The sequence below is a fragment of the Nyctereutes procyonoides genome, unplaced genomic scaffold, assembly GCF_905146905.1.
Source record: "Nyctereutes procyonoides isolate TBG_1078 unplaced genomic scaffold, NYPRO_anot_genome, whole genome shotgun sequence".
NCBI classification, from domain to species: Eukaryota; Metazoa; Chordata; class Mammalia; order Carnivora; family Canidae; genus Nyctereutes; species Nyctereutes procyonoides.
In genome coordinates this window covers 10,801,355-10,817,757 of record NW_026575048.1, presented here as the reverse complement: position 1 = coordinate 10,817,757, position 16,403 = coordinate 10,801,355, and positions in this window count along the sequence as shown.

Here is a 16,403-nt window from a genome sequence, read left to right as displayed (position 1 = left end):
CTTTTTCTTCTTTCTCCCTCCCTTCTTCTCCTCCTCTCTTTTATCCTTCCTTCCTTCCTTCTTTCCTTCCTTCCTTCCTTCCTTCCTTCCTTCCTTCCTTCCTTCCTCTCTTCTTCCTCCTCCTCCCTCCTCCTTCTTCTGATAATGGGTCACATTTTCATGCTTGTATGTCTAATTATTTTTATCATATGCTAGACATGGTAAATATTACATGGTTGAAGTCTGAATATTTTTGTCTTCTTTTAAAGACTGTTGAGTTTCTGGTGGCACATTACTAGTGGGTCAGCTTGACCCTCTTGATGTTTGGTTTTCAGTTTTGTTAGGGGGGTATATTATTTTCCTAGGGCTGCTTTGACAAATTACAACAAATTTGGTGACTGACAACAACAGAAATGTATTATCTCACAATTCTGGAGCCCAGAGTCTGAAACCAAGCTGTTAGCAGGGCTGTACTCCCTTTAAAGACTCTAGGGGAGAATACTTCCTTGTCTCTTCTAGCTTCTAGGCATCCCTTGGCTTGTGGATGCATAACTCCAATCTCCATCTTTATCTTCTCTTGGCTTTCTCCTTTGTTTCTGTGTCTTCTCTTCTCTCTAAGAATACTTGTCATTGGATTTAGGGCCCACCTAGATATTCCAGGATGATCTCATCTCAAGATCTTGAACGCCATTACAACTGCAAAAACTTTTTTTCCATATAAGGTCACATTCACAAGTTCTAATGGTTAGGAAATAAACCTGTCTTTCTTGAGACCACCATTCAACCCACTACTGATGGGTCTGGAATAGACCTCCTTCTAGAGATAGAGTAGCAGTACTCCTAAGGTATGGACTTTCTAGCAGCTCAAATGAATTTTCAGCAAGCTCAGTCTATTCTGGTCTGTTGGAGCACCTATGTCTTCCAGAACCATTATTAGTAGACCTTTTTGATTCTCTCTCTGCATATGCCCAGCTCAATATTCAGCCAAATACCTAAGGGGACTCCTAATACAGAATCGTGGCACTCTTTCCTTGTGTTGCTCCCTCCTCTCTGGTACCCTTCCCTATGAACTTTGGCTATCTCACCAGCATCAAACTCTGATCCCCACCTCCTCAGCTCAGCTAGACTGCTATGTTTCTGCTTGAACTCCATCTTCCTGCATTGCATTCTGAAAAATGCCTTCAGGCTGAAAGCTAGGGCAAGCAGGAGGTTCAGCTTGTATTCCAGTTACGAGTTATTGCTTGTTCCAAATCTGCCGCCTTAATTGCCAAGGCCCTGACTGGTACACCTCCTGTATTTATTTCTCTCAAGGATCACTCACAGTCCAGTGCTGTCTATTGTTCAGTGTCTGAAGAGAGTTGCTTAATGCATTTCATTTCCTGGTATTATGGTTGTCGACAGTGGGAGGGCTACTTCGGTAGTAGTTACTCTATCATTGTCAGAAAGGATGTTCCTTCGTAAACTGCACATATATTTAGGTGGCTGCCAAGTAAAAGCCTGAAAAATCAGACTCCTTCTGGACCACTTTTTCTTTCTACTAGTCATGCTAAAACAATGGCTGACCCAGAGATAGCAAGGCAGTTTCTCTTTGGAAGCTAAAAGATAATCCATCTTGCAATACCAGTTATCCATGCACATTAGACCTAGGCTTCAAGCTAGAGGAAATTGGTGGTGCTGCCCTAAGACATTCAAAGGAGGTATAGTGCCAGCAAGGGATGAATTGATACCATATTCTTCAAGTCACCTGGATTTATTTATTTTTTTAGTCACCTGGATAAATGAGGCCATGTGCATAGGATGATGAACAGGATGGCAAAAACACTCAAAACCATATAATATAAAGCAGGCGGTAAGAGACTAAGGCTGCAACATGAGAAACATCTTTAATTTTTAAAAGGTTGTCATGTGGGGCATCCCTGGATGGCTCAGCGGTTTGGTGCCTGCCTTTGGCCCAGGGCGTGGTCCTAGAGTCCTGGGATCTAGTCTCACATCGGGTTCCCTGCGTGGAGCCTGCTTCTCTCTCTGTCTATGTCTCTGCCTTTCTCTCTGTATATCTATGAATAAATAAAATCTTTAAAAAAAAAAAAAAGGTTGTCATGTGGACAGATTGAATTTGTACCAAGTGAACCAAATGATAGAATCAATGCATGTTATGGGAAGGAATAATTGGTTGAATTGAAAAAAGAATTTTCTACTAACCAGAGTGCTCCAAAGATAGAAGAAACTTCCACTGGGGAGGTGAACCAGTCACTTCATGCCAGTGGAAGTGTATTTGTTTTCTACTGCTGCCAAATTATCACAAATTACCACAAATTGAGCAACTTAAAACAATACCCATTTATTTTATTTTTATTTTTTTTAAAGATTTCATTTATTTACTTATGAGAGACACATAGAGAGAGAGGGGCAGAGGCACAGGCAGAGGGAGAAGCAGGCTCCATGCAGGGAGTCCGACGTGGGACTCGATCCTCGGTCTCCAGGATCCCGCCCTGGCCCGAAGGCAGCACTAACCACAGAGCCACCGGGGCTGCCCACAATACCCATTTATTATCTCAGTTATGTTGGTTGGAAGTCCAGGCAGAGGCTTGCAGGCTACTCTGTGTAGAGCCTTACAAGGTTGGAAGTCAAGATGTGGCTGGCCTGGGCTTTTAGCTGGAGGCTCTGTGGAGAAGAATCTGCTTTAGGTTCATTCCATTCTTGACAGAATTCAGTTCCATGAGGTTGTAGGGCAGGTCCTCATTCCTTGGTGACTTGTTACATGAGGACTGTTCTTAGCTTCTAGAGGCTTCCTGCATTCCTTGGCTTGTGGTCCCTGCCATTTTGAAAGGCAGTAATGAAATGTGGAGTCTTTCTCATGCCTTGAATCTCTGACTCCTCTTCCTGCCACCAGCTGGAGAGAGTTCTTAGCTTTTAAGGGCTCATGTAATTAGTTTGGATCCACTCAATCTTTCCTTTTTGAGATCAACTGTTCTATATATTCTCATACAAGATAGAGGGTTCAGGGATTATGGGCCATGTAATCTTGGAAGAATTCTGTCTTCCATAGGAGATATCTCAGCAGAGAATGGATGACCACTCAACAGGGATGTCATCCAGTCTTCTCAAACATAGATTGGGTTTTAAAACTAAATGAACTTTAAGATCCTTTTCAGTCTTGAGACCTTTTGAGTATTGTATTTAAGCAGGGTTCATAATGAAACATTTACTTAAAATGAGGACTGCAAATACAGACATACTAGGGGAAACTGTTGACCTGGAATAGTAAACTTAATTCATTGCTGTTCTAATATTGGCTAATAAACCTGCACTGCAGCATGTTTTCTTGATTACATTGTTGGGTTCAAAATATTCCTCTAGTTTCCCTCATAGGCAAAGTGATTTCTTCTGACCCCACCCTGTGACTGCTTTTTCCACTCTACACCAAAGGGTCTCATTGTACACCTGTTCTACCTTTCTATGCCTCAAGGATGCTTATAAGCACTATAGCTTTCATTCATTCATTGGATTTTTTTGAACTCCTTCCATGTGACAAGTTATTTCCTAGATAATTTTGGGGTTCCAGAGATATGGAAGCCATGGTGTCTTTCCTTAGGGAGTTCAGTGTGCAATGGAGAAATAAATAATAATAACTTATTTAAGACAAAATGTGGTGTTTCTATAAAGTGATTGCAAGAGGGTATTTTTAAATCCCATGGAAATCAAAAGGATAGAGAAGAGGAAAGATCCTTTCCCTTAGGAGAATCTGAAAAGCATGCTAGGGGAGAGTTGGCTTTTAATATGGGTATTGTAAGATGGGAAGGATTTGGGCACATAGAGAAGGGAGTTGGGATTTCAGGCAGAGGGATTTGTGGTAAAAGGCTGGAGAAATTGGTGAGGATCATTTTGTAGGGTCTTGAATGAGGCTGAGGAGTTTAGTTTGACTCAATAGGCAACAGGGAGCATTATACTAAATGCTTATAATAATGATGATCACCTCTTCCCAACAAACTTTACTGAAACAAAGCAATTCAAATATTCATAAAGAACACATGCCCAGGATTTTAATAGCACACAGTAAACTCTAACAACAAGTAATAAACTAAAAATATTCCTGGGGAAGAAAGAACACCTAGCTTTATCCTGTTTGTTCATTTTTCTTTGCCTTTGATTCTCATTGTTCCTGTTTTGTGGTTTGAAGTTTCTTTTTTGTGTGTGTCAATGAAACTTGTACGATGCTTTGAAAGCCCTGGATACATTTTAAATTCAAATTTTTTCTCTCTCAGCTGCTTTACCTATGTCTGTCAAAAGCACATTTTGAATCCGATGAATGCACACATTCAAAGCCAGTTTTTAAATTCCTTCTTAAAATAAAATCAAATCAATTTTACTTCTTAAGGTATTCCCAAATTGTCATCTCTTTGATTGTAGAAACTTATTTTATGTAAGAATTTTATATACCATAATTCAAAAGTAGTCACATAGGTTTCAGGTCTATTTGATGCAGTAAGGCTTATAACTTTTTGGGACTAGGTATCCATCAATGAGTGGCCATTTCATGACCCTTGGGAAGGTTTTGGCTCATCCTTGATCTTCACATGCAGACTCCAGGGTTATTGATGCTTCTGAAATTCACACATCAAGGCCTGAGATGCATTATCGCTAAAACTTTTATCCTGGGATTAGACAGTGACATCTCAGTGTGAACACAATACCTGAGAGTAGGTTAAGAAAGAGTTTCATGAGAATACCAAAAGAGTAAACTGAGCCCTATGAAGGGTGTGGGGAAAGGCACTATTTTAGGAAAGGGCCCTTTCCCCATCAGGCATTCAATAGCTATAAACAAATATTATTTACAATTATTGTGTGTCGTACATCACTTCTCATTTCAAAAACACTTGGTGACTCAGCATATGCTAGCCCTAGGGACAGCTGAGGACTTAGATGACAGCTAGAGTGGTCTTTTACTTTGGTCTCTCATCAGTTTGGGATGCTAGAAATATAGCCCCCTTTGCAATCTTCTGTTTCTGTTGTCTTTGAGGGTTCTTTCCACATGCTTTCTCTGAGAGGCAGCCCTGTCTTTAGAATTCTGGAGACCTAGATTTACATCTGGTTCCACAGTTTATGAGCTGTGTGATGTAAGGAAATCACCTAGCTTATTTTAGCCTATGAGGATAAGTTAGATATCATCGTGTGTGAAGGTTTGGTCCATGTTAGATATCCAATAGTGATTTGGATTAGTATAATTAGCATGGTGAATGAATTTTAATTTTAGAAGCCTCTATTTTTTAATCTGCCTTCTTTAATGGAGCATAGCATTTGACAAGCATTGATTGACATTTTTTTTCTGTGAACAAATCTCTGTGTTAGGCATTGTGAGAATTGCAGAGTTGAACTAGAAATGTCCCTGTGCTTCTTTAGGCACTTCATCACAGGCATCATTATCAGCTCTGGTGATTGACATGTCTGGTTGATGGGGCTGCAACAGCCATAGGGATGGATACTTAGCTTATCACAGTGAGATTTTATTCAGTAGAGTCTTGGTATTTGAGGATTTTAGCATTCATCGTTTGGACGATCCATGACCCACATAAATCCCATGACCTGTACAGTCATTTATAATCTAGCTGAGATGCAAATATGAATTTCATGAATCTATGAAGTGGTGAGTAACCTTGACTGGCTGCTCAGCATCCATAATCTCAGTGCGTATTCTCTGCTTCATGCTCATTGTTAGTAAGTAGTCAAGTTTGTGATGGGTGGAATGTTCTTTGTGACATGTGCCAGAAAGAAGGCCAACAGGTTGCTAGTGGTGGTGGAAGAAAAGAGAAAATGAAAGAATTTAAGGAAATGATTGCTCTAGCCGTTTTTGATCAATGAAACAATCAATAATGAATTTGGTGATAGCTTTGATCTATTATATTAATGAGTTGAACAAAATTTTATATAGATATAAGAAAATAATTCAAGACATTGGTTCAGTAAAGCTAAAATTTGCAACTGTGAGGGAAACAAAAAAATTTAAAACTGCATTTTTGACAGTGAAGAGAGACTAGGGAGGGGCTAGTTGATCTTCTTGCCATGATTCTTCCTAGAGATTCACTTTTCCTTGGAATGTTGTACCAGTTACTCTCACCACCCTGCTGGCCCCCTGGGGGCATTGCACCCTCTTAAGTGATGATACCAAAGAGTGAGCAACAGAACCTTGCTTTAATACTCTATAGCTGGGTTGTGGAGCTCAGCTGAAGCTGGATGAAGTTTTATTGAAGGACTGATGATGGAAGACTGGAAATGAATGATGCCTGCCTCTCTATTTGATCTCACAAGGGATAGCTGACTTGTCTTCAAGTTTGGGGCCACCTAGCAGAGGTCTTCCAATCTGGTTCCCAAACCATCTTCATTTGGCCCAGTTCATCTTTCACTCCACTTGGAATTGGAATGCTCCCAAGATTATTAGATTCCTCAAATCCAGGCCCAAGAGACCAAGATCTAGAAAGGATTTCTGTCTTTTCCCAATTAAGGTTTGCCTACTCCAGTTTTCTTTTAGAGAATCTGTCTCTTTCTTGGTATTTTAAGCCAGAAATACCTTTACCTACAGGAGTAGGACTTTGTTGATGGGACAAATTTCATTACAATGTTGTCATATTAACATAGGTTTTTTTTTTATATGGCAAACTATTATTATTATTATTATTATTATTATTATTTTATTATGACCCAGTGCCTTTTGTCATCCACTCCTTGGAGCCTGTGCCCATACCTGCAACTTCCCACTGTGTCTGCCCTGTCAACACAGCACTACTTTCATGTTCCCCTCAAGGTTAGATATCCAGAAAAACCTTAGTAATCAATTTAGAATTTTTATGAGGGAGACAGAGGAGTGAGTTTAAGTCATAATTCCCTAACAAAATGTAAAACCGTACACTAGATATTTCTTTTTCTCAGAGACCTTTCTTGGACTCTTCTCAGAAATGAAGAGTCAGACCCTCAGTTTCCTGAGAATGAGAAAAATGGGAAGTAGAATTCCCTTTGCTTCTTTTCAGCCATTTTTGGCCTGGCTCCTTTCTTTATAATTTCTTACTCCTTTATTATGAAGGACTTATCATTAGCATACATGAACTGATCAAAGGGGTTTGCAAAGCAGATGGGGATCCCATTATTTTTAGAATGCAATGAGCAGTTAAAATGGAATTTGAGGGGATGGTTTTGTGGTTCTATGATCATGATGTGAACTCCAGTTTATGGAAAGTTTCTACCTGTTAGGCACTGTGTTAAATGCTTTTCATGGAGCTATTTTCCAGTCATTGCTCACAAGCGTGTTAGATGCTTTTATTACTCCTATCTTGTTTTTTAAAAGATTTTATTTATTTATTCATGAGAGACACACAGAGAGAAGCAGAGACATAGGCAGAGAAAGAAGCAGGCTCCATGCAGGGAGCTCGATGTGGGACTTGATCCTGGGACCGAAGGCGGGTGCTCAACCGTTGAGCCACTCAGGTGTCCCTTATTCACATCTTGTTAATGAAGATAGATTTAACTTGTCCAGTGGTGGAGTGTGAGTGTGAATTCAAGCAATCTAGCTTTTCCAGTTAAAAACCTTACTGTATGGCCTTTCATATATGAGTTTCATGCTATACTAAAGAGTCACTAAAGATCCAAATAGGTCATTTAAAATTTTTAGTTCTGTTTTGTATTCATTTTCAAACAAAAATATATGCATTGGGGCAGTATTACCTAAACTTCCCTGAATGGGAAAGCTCACATGGGATGCAAATTAAATTGTCCCATGGAGAATCTGATTCAGTAGGGGCCTGATTTTTTATTTATTTATTTATTTATTTATTTATTTATTTATTTATTTATTTATTTTTTATTTTTTGGGGGGGCCTGATTTTTTAAAAGTTTATTTTAAAGGGTCACTCCAGATGATTCTTGTCTTTGGGCAAGTTTCCGAAATTTCACCAATGAGTGTCCCTGATTCTTATTGTATCAGGAGACTTTTTGATGCCTGTACTGTCTCAACAGCTGTTGCCCCCTCTCCCACCCAGTCTTGACTTTTTTTTCCCTCCTGATTCTTTGTTGCTGGGACCCATTTTGAGTTAACTTTTCTTTTTTTTTTTTTTTAATTTATGATAGTCACACACACACACAGAGAGAGAGGCAGAGACACAGGCAGAGGGAGAAGCAGGCTCCATGCACCGGGAGCCCGACGTGGGATTCGATCCCGGGTCTCCAGGATCGCGCCCTGGGCCAAAGGCAGGCGCCAAACCGCTGCGCCACCCAGGGATCCCCTTGAGTTAACTTTTCTATTTGTTTCAAGGAACTATAGATTGAATTTCATCTTTTTGCTTATGGATATCTAATTTTTCCAGCACTGTTTATAGATAAAACTATCCTTTCTCCACTGAACTGCCTTTTATTTTGTTAGAAAGCTCTATGTTATCGAGATATAATTTACATACTATGCAGTTCACCCATGTGAATTATATGCTTCTATAGTTTTAGTGTATTTACAGTTACCCTACAATCACCACAACTGATTTTATTTTATTTTATTTTTTTAAATTTTTATTTATTTTATGATAGTCACACAGAGAGAGAGAGAGAGAGAGAGGCAGAGACACAGGCAGAGGGAGAAGCAGGCTCCATGCACCGGGAGCCCGACATGGGATTCGATCCGGGGTCTCCAGGATCGTGCCCTGGGCCAAAGGCAGGCGCCAAACCGCTGCGCCACCCAGGGATCCCCACAACTGATTTTAGAAGACTTTTGTTCATCCAGAAAGAAATTCCTTTCCTATTAAGCAGTCCTTGGTGCCTACTTCCCTAAGTCATAGGCAAACACTAATCTGTCTGTCTGTATATATTTGCCTATTCTACACATTTCATATAAATGGAATTATCCAGTTTATGATTTCTTTTGTGACTGGTTTCTTTTACTTAGCATAATGTTTTCAAGGTTCATCCAAGGAGTACTATGGATTTGTACTTCATTCTTTTTGTAGTCAAATGATGTTCCATTATGTAAATAGGCTTTTCTTTCTTTCTTTCTTTCTTTCTAGATTTATTTATTTATTTGAAAGAGAGCATGTGTGTGAGTGGTGGGAGGGGCAGAGGGAGAAGGAGAGAGAGGATTTCAAGCAGACTCCACATGAGCATAGAACCTGACAAGGGACTCAATCCCACAACACTGAGATCATGACCTGAGCAGAAATCAAGAGTCAGATGCTCAACCGACTGAACCACCCAGGTGCCCCTACCACATTTCTTTATCCATTCATTAGTTGATGGACATTTGAGTCTCCACATTTTGACTATTTTGAATAATACTGTTACAAACATTTTTACATGAGTTTTTACATGACTGTATGGTTTCATTTTTCTTGGATACATATCTAGGAGTGAAATTGCTGGGTCATTTGTAATTTTATGTTGAAATAATTTGAAGAACTGTCAGACTGTTTTCCAAAGCAGCTGCACCATTTTATATTCCCACTGGCAATGTATGAGGGTTCCAAATTTTTTCATCCTTGCCAGGACTTGTTATTGTCTGTCTTTTTTACTATGTATCCTGGAGGGGGTGAAGTGGTATTTCACTGTGGTTTTGATTCACATTTCCCTCATTACTAAAGATACTGAACATCTTCCCATGTACTTATTTGCCATTTACATGTGTTCTTTGGGGAAATGCCTATTTAGATCTCTTGCCAATTTTTAAATTGGGTTATTTGTCTTTTCATCATTGAGTTGTAAGATTTCTTTATATATTCTGTGTTGTGGAGACTTCTGTAGAAGTGGAATGGACCTCTTACTCCAAATTTTATTTGGATGTCAATGCTAGAAATACTACACATGCACCAAGAGGGTGGAGAGAGCTTTATTACTCACATAATTAGTCGTTTTAGTGGGGAGGAAGGTAGTCTTCCCTGCTCCCCACCACTCCTGGCAAGTCTACACCTGGTTTGGGAAAGTAGGGAAGGGGATTGACTTGTCTTCTATTACAATTGGGGGTGCAGCTAGGGGGAGGGGTTCTTGTGAATGTGTCAGGGCTTTTGTTCTTTGAACTCTTGACAATGCCAAAGAGGGAACACTGAGATTTTTTTATCAGCATGTAAAATATGTGGCAGGAAGGGAAAGAAAAGTGGCGGGGCTTGAGAGCTATCAAAGACCAAATGTGGAATCACTCATCTTAACCTTTTGGATACAAGGCTCTTGTTGGGTAAATGATTTTACGAGTATTTTCTCCCATTCAGTGGGTTGTCTTTTCACTTTCTTGATGATGTTATCTGTACCATAAAAGTTTTTAATTTTGATGGAGTCTAACTTTTGTTCTTTTGCAGTTGTGCTTTTTTACATGATTCTAAGAAACTATTAGAACTACTAAAGAGATTTATTCAAATTTTTTCTAAGAAATTTATAGTTTTAGCTTTTACCCTAAGGTACAGGATCAGTTTTAAATTATTTTTCTTGGGATCCCTGGGTGGCGCAGCGGTTTGGCGCCTGCCTTTGGCCCAGGGCGCGATCCTGGAGACCCGGGATCGAATCCCACGTCGGGCTCCAGGTGCATGGAGCCTGCTTCTCCCTCTGCCTGTGTCTCTGCCTCTCTCTCTCATTCTGTGTGACTATCATAAATAAATAAAAATTAAAAAAAATTTAAATTATTTTTCTTCATGAGGACATATTTCTCACTTAGATGATGTTGTACCTTTGTTAGAATTTGGTTGTTCAGATATGTTCTTTTTTTTTTTTTAAATTTTGTATTCTAGTTCCTTGATCTATTTGTCTACATAGCAATATCACCTTGTTTTGGTTACTGTAGCTTTAGAAAAAGTCTTGAAATTAGGTAGTATCAGCCCTACAACTTTGTTCTTCAAAGTTGTTTTATCTATTCTATATCCTTAGGATTTCATGTGAATTTTGAACTTGGCTTGCTAATTTCTACCAAAAAAAATATATCACTGGTAGGTTGACTGCAATTGCATGAATTCATAGATCAGTTTGGGGGAGAATCTGCACCTTAACAATACTCAGTATTCCAACCCACGTACACAGTATATTTCTCTAGTTTTTAAGTCTTTAATTTATCTTAGCAGTATTTTACAATTTTCACTGTATAAGTCTTGTTCACTTGGGGCAGATTTATTACTAAGTAGTTGATATTTTTATGCTATTATAAACAGTATTTTTTGTTTTAATTTTTGAGTGTTCATTGCTGGAAAATAGAAATGATTTTTATATACTGATTTTTATATTCCCTAACTTTTACAAACTCACTTGTTAGTTCTAGTAGCTTTGTTGAAAATATCATTAGATATTTTCTTCTATATAGATGATTATGTTCTTTGTGAACAAAGATAATTTTACTTCTTTCTTTCCAACAGGTATGATTTTGTTTCTTTTTCTTAAAAGAAATGTACTGACGTGGACTTCCAATATGCTGCTGAATAGAAGTGGTAGCAGTAGGGGCACCTGGCTGGCTCAGTTGGTTAGGCATCTGCCTTTGGCTCTCAGGGCATGATCTCAGGATCTTGGGATCTAATCCTGTGTTGAGCTCCCTATTCAACAGGGAGCCTGCTTCTTCCCCTCATTTTCCTTTCCTCCCTGCTCCCTGCTTGTGTTCTCTCTCTCTTTCAAATAAATAAATAAAAGTCTTAAAAAAAAGAAGTAGTGAGAGTAGACGATGTTGTCTTCCTACTGATCATAGGGAGAAAGTATTCAGTCTGTCATGATTACATCTGATATGAACTATAGGTTTTTGAAATGAGGTTGAAGGCATTCCCTTCTATTCCTACTTTGCTGGGAGTGTTTTTTTTTTTTTAAATCAGGAATAGATGTAGAATTTTGCCAAATGCTTTTTTCAGTGTCTATTGAGATTATAATTTTTTAGTATGTTAATATGATAAATTATATTAACCAATTCTTGAATGTTAACCCACATTTGAATTCATGAGATAAAATCCTTTTATCATAATATTGGATTGGTTTCATAGGGCTGTCATTACAAAGTTCCACAAACTGGGTGACTTGAAACAAGAGAAATGTATTCTCTCCGCAGTCCTGGAGACTAGAAGTCTAAAATCAAGATGTCCAAAGAGGTGTCTCTCTTATAGAGAATATCTCTCCTTGCCTTCTACTAGCTTCTTGAGGTTGCAGGCTATCTTAGGCTTTTTGATGAATCATTTCAATCTTGCCTCCATTGCACAAGGCATTCTCCCTGTGTGTTTTCTGTATCTGTGCCCAACTTTCCATTTTTTTTTATATAGGCACCAGTCATTGGATTAAGGCCACTCTAATCCATCATGACCCCATCTAAAACTTGGCTGCGTCTGCATAGACCTTATCTCTAAATAAGGTCATGTTCACAGTAATGTTGGTTAGAACTTGAACATATTCTTTCACAGGACACAATTCTACTCATCACACTCATGATGTATATATATATATATTTTTAAAAGATTATTGGAATCAATTGGCTAAAATTTTGCTTAGAATTTTGCATTTATTTTCATAAGGGATATTATTTATATTTTTAAAAGATTTTTTATTTATTCATTTGAGAGAGAGAGAGAGAGCAAGAGCATGAACATGGGGGCGGGGCAAAAAAAAAAAAGAGGGAGAAGCAGACTCATCGCTGAATGAGGAGCCTGACACAGGGCTCAATCCCAGGACCCCAGGATCATGACCTGAGAAGAAGGCAGGAGTTTAATCAACTGAGCTACCCAGGCACCCCATTCATAATTGTTTTTTAAAATACTATTTTCTGTTGTTTTGCTATCAAGGTAATGCCAGACTCATAGAATGAGTTGTGGAGTATTCCCTCCTCTTCTAATTACTGCAATCAGGGTGCGTGGCACTCATAATATTTCTTACTTCAGAGTTTGGCAGAATGCTTTAGTAAAGCCATTTGGTCATACAATTTTCTTCTTGTAAAGGCTTTTATACTACGAATTCAGCTGCTTTATGATATTGAGCCATTTAGCTTACCTATTTCTTCTTGAGTGGACTTGGTGGTTTGTGTCTTCCAAGGACTTTGTCCATTTCATCTTAATTGTTGAATTTATTGATATAAAATTTTTTTAGCAGTCTCTTATTATCTTTTTAATATCTGTGGAATCCATAGTGATTCTTACTGTGGGTGATTTATGCCTAATTTTTCTTTTTTTTTCTATTGACTAGTATGGCTAAAGGTATCAATTTTATTAGTCTATTTAAAGGGCTCAATTTTGGTTACATTGTGAAAATAATTTATTACTTATTTTTTTAAGATGGAGGCTGAAGTCATTGATTTGAGACCTTATTCTTTTCTAATACAGATGTTTAATGCTATTGATCTCCCTCTAACTACTGCTATAACAGCATACCATACCATACATTTTGATATTTTGTGTTTCTATTGTAATCCAATTAAAAATACTTACTAGTTTTGGTTTTGGTTTCTTCTTTGATGTTTGAGGTAGTTAGAAATGTGTTGTATAGTTTCCAAATGCTTGGGAATTTTTAAACAGATCTTTCAGTTATTGATTTTATTTCATTCCTTTTGTTGAAAGAATATACTTTTATGACTTGAATCCGTTAGCCTTTATTGAGAATTTTTTTGTGGCTCAGAATGTGGTCTATCCTGGTCAGTGTGTCATGTGCACTTAGAAAGTATGTGTATTGCACTACTATTGGATAGCACATTCCAAGATGTCAATTAGGTCAGGTTGTTTGATGCTATTTTCAAGTTATCTATATCCTTCCTGATTTTCTGTTTATTTATTTATTTATTTATTTATTTAATTTATTTTTTTATCAATCATCCACATAGAGTATTAAAACATCCAACTACAAATGTGGATTTGTCTATTTGTCCTTGTAGTTCTATAAGTTTTCCCTTCATGTATTTTGACTTTTGTTATCAAGTACATATACATTTAGGATTGTTATGTACTATTGATGAATTGATCCTCTTTTTCCTCAGTGTTTCATTTTGAGTAGTTACTGCTGCTATGTCCTTGCAGTTTCTTGTTTAATGCCTAATCTGCCATTAATACTAGTCAATGTTTTTTTTTTTTTTCAAATCTCAGACATTGTAGTCTTCATTTCTTTAAGTTTGATCTGGACTTCATTAATATTATTCATGTCTCTATTAAACTCTGGACATATGGAATGGTTATAATAATAATTATTCTAATGGCTTTGCTAATTCTAACATCTGCATCAGTTATGGAGAGTTTCAGTTAATTGGTTTATTTTAACTTATGGGTCCTATTTGTCTGCTTCTTTGCATGCCTGATAATTTTTGATTGGAGATCAGGCATCATGAATTTTTCCTTCTTGGGTGTTGGATATTGTATACCTATAAATATCCTTGATTTTTGCTGTGGGAATCAGCTAAGTTACTTGGAAATAGTTTGTTCCTTTTAGATCTTGCTTTTAAGATTAGTTTGGTAGAACAGAGCAGTGTGTAGTCTGGGGCTAATTATTCTCCAATACTGAGCCAAGACTCTTCTGAGTACTCTATCCAATGTTCCATGAATTATGAGGTGTTTCCATCTCATTGGTGGGAATAGGCATTATTTTTGTTCCTTGTGAAGACTGAGAACTATTTCCTCTGTCTTTTTTGCTAGTTAATTCCTTGAGGTGAGTTCTTCATACAGATGCACTGATTTGCTGAATACTTGAGAAAGAGCTCTGCAGATTTCCAGATCTCACTGTGCAGAGATCTCTCCAGATCTCTCCTCTCTGGGATTCTATTTTGTGAATGCTAGCTACTAAAGCCCACCTGTATGTGTAGGTATATGTGTTTTTATTTTTCTGAAGAGAGTTTTTATAGCGTTCATTAGATTTTCTGAAGGGTATGTAACCTCTGGTTACATACATTGTACATGAGCAAGAAACACAAAAAAACCACACACACACACACACACACACACACAAAAGAAACACAGTAGTCATTATATATTTTTTATTTTCTTATATATAGTTTTATTTTTTAAATACCATTTTATTTAAATTCAGTTAATTAATATATAATGTATTATTAGTTTCAGAGGTAGAGTTCAGTGATTCATCGGTTGCATATGACATCCAGTGCTCATTTAGCCTTCAATTTTATTTCCCTATTTTTATAAATCTGTATTGTATATTCCTTCACATATTTCTAAATTTTATAAATTTAAATTTTCAACAAATTATAGTGACATGTTAAAAATAAATCTTTTATATCGCTCTTTTATATAACTCTTTAGAACTCACTCCAGTGGGTTCTAAATATCATAGTAAATTGTTACTTGTAATTCTCCATTTTAAAAATGGTGAGAGAGATTTTCTTCAACAATTGAAAATTTCACCTTTTATTTTTGTTCTTAGAATTTACCTTCCCATTCCCTTCTCTCATAGAATGTTATCCTAATGTGATATATTTTATGCTTGAAAGTCTTTTTTATTACTCTACTATGTCTGAGGTCCCCAAGACCGCCCACAGGTTTGATGATCTGCTAGGAAGGCTCACAGGACCCAGACTATTGTCACACCCACAAGTAGGATTTATTTCACTGAGAGCCTACAAAGCAAAATCAGCAAAGGGAAAAACACATGTGGTGAAGTCCAGAAGAAATGGGGAGCAAGCTTCCAAGAGTCTTCTCTCAGTGGAATAAAACTGAGTGTACTTAATTCTTTCAGCAATGAGTTGTGACAACACATGTGAAATGTTGTCAACCTGGGAAGCTCATTAGAGACTCAATGCCCAAGGTTTTAATTGTGGGCTGGTTATGTAGTCATCCTCTTTCTAGCACACACCATAATTCTAGATTCCCAGAAGGAAAACTGGTTTTCAGTAGAAGCCATCATTTTAGTCCTCTCCTCATCTTTTTTTTAATTAAAAAAAAAGAATTTGAAACTACCTGACTTGAAAAAGTATGTGTTACATGAGAGGTTGGCAGCCTTTTTCTGTAAAAGGCCACAGAGTGAATATTATAGGTCTTATGTGCCAGATAGTCTTTGTCTCAGCTACTCGGCTCTGCTGTTGTGGCATGAAAGCAGCCGTGGACAATATATAAATAAATGAGTGTGGCTGTATTCTAATAGAACCTTATTTACGAAAACAGGTATAGGCTTGGGTTTGCCTACACACTTTAGTTAGCCTACCCCTATGTCACACAATTTTGGAATCTGTTTCCTTTTGCAACAGCAACACCAATTTATTACAGGCTGGCTAGAAAAACCATTCCAGAAAATTCAGTGGCATATAATGATGGCCTATTGTGACATTAATGAAAAGATGGACTGAGTCTGCTGGAGAGGTGGGAGTCAATGGCTAATGACCTGATATCTGAATTTTCACTATCATGGGGATTGTTCACTGTATTTCAAATAGGTTAATTTGTGCCATGGTGATTTTTACACATGAGTGAAGCACCATCCTGAGTTGGAGAAAGAGTGAGAAATATGCTTACCTTGATAAAGTGTGA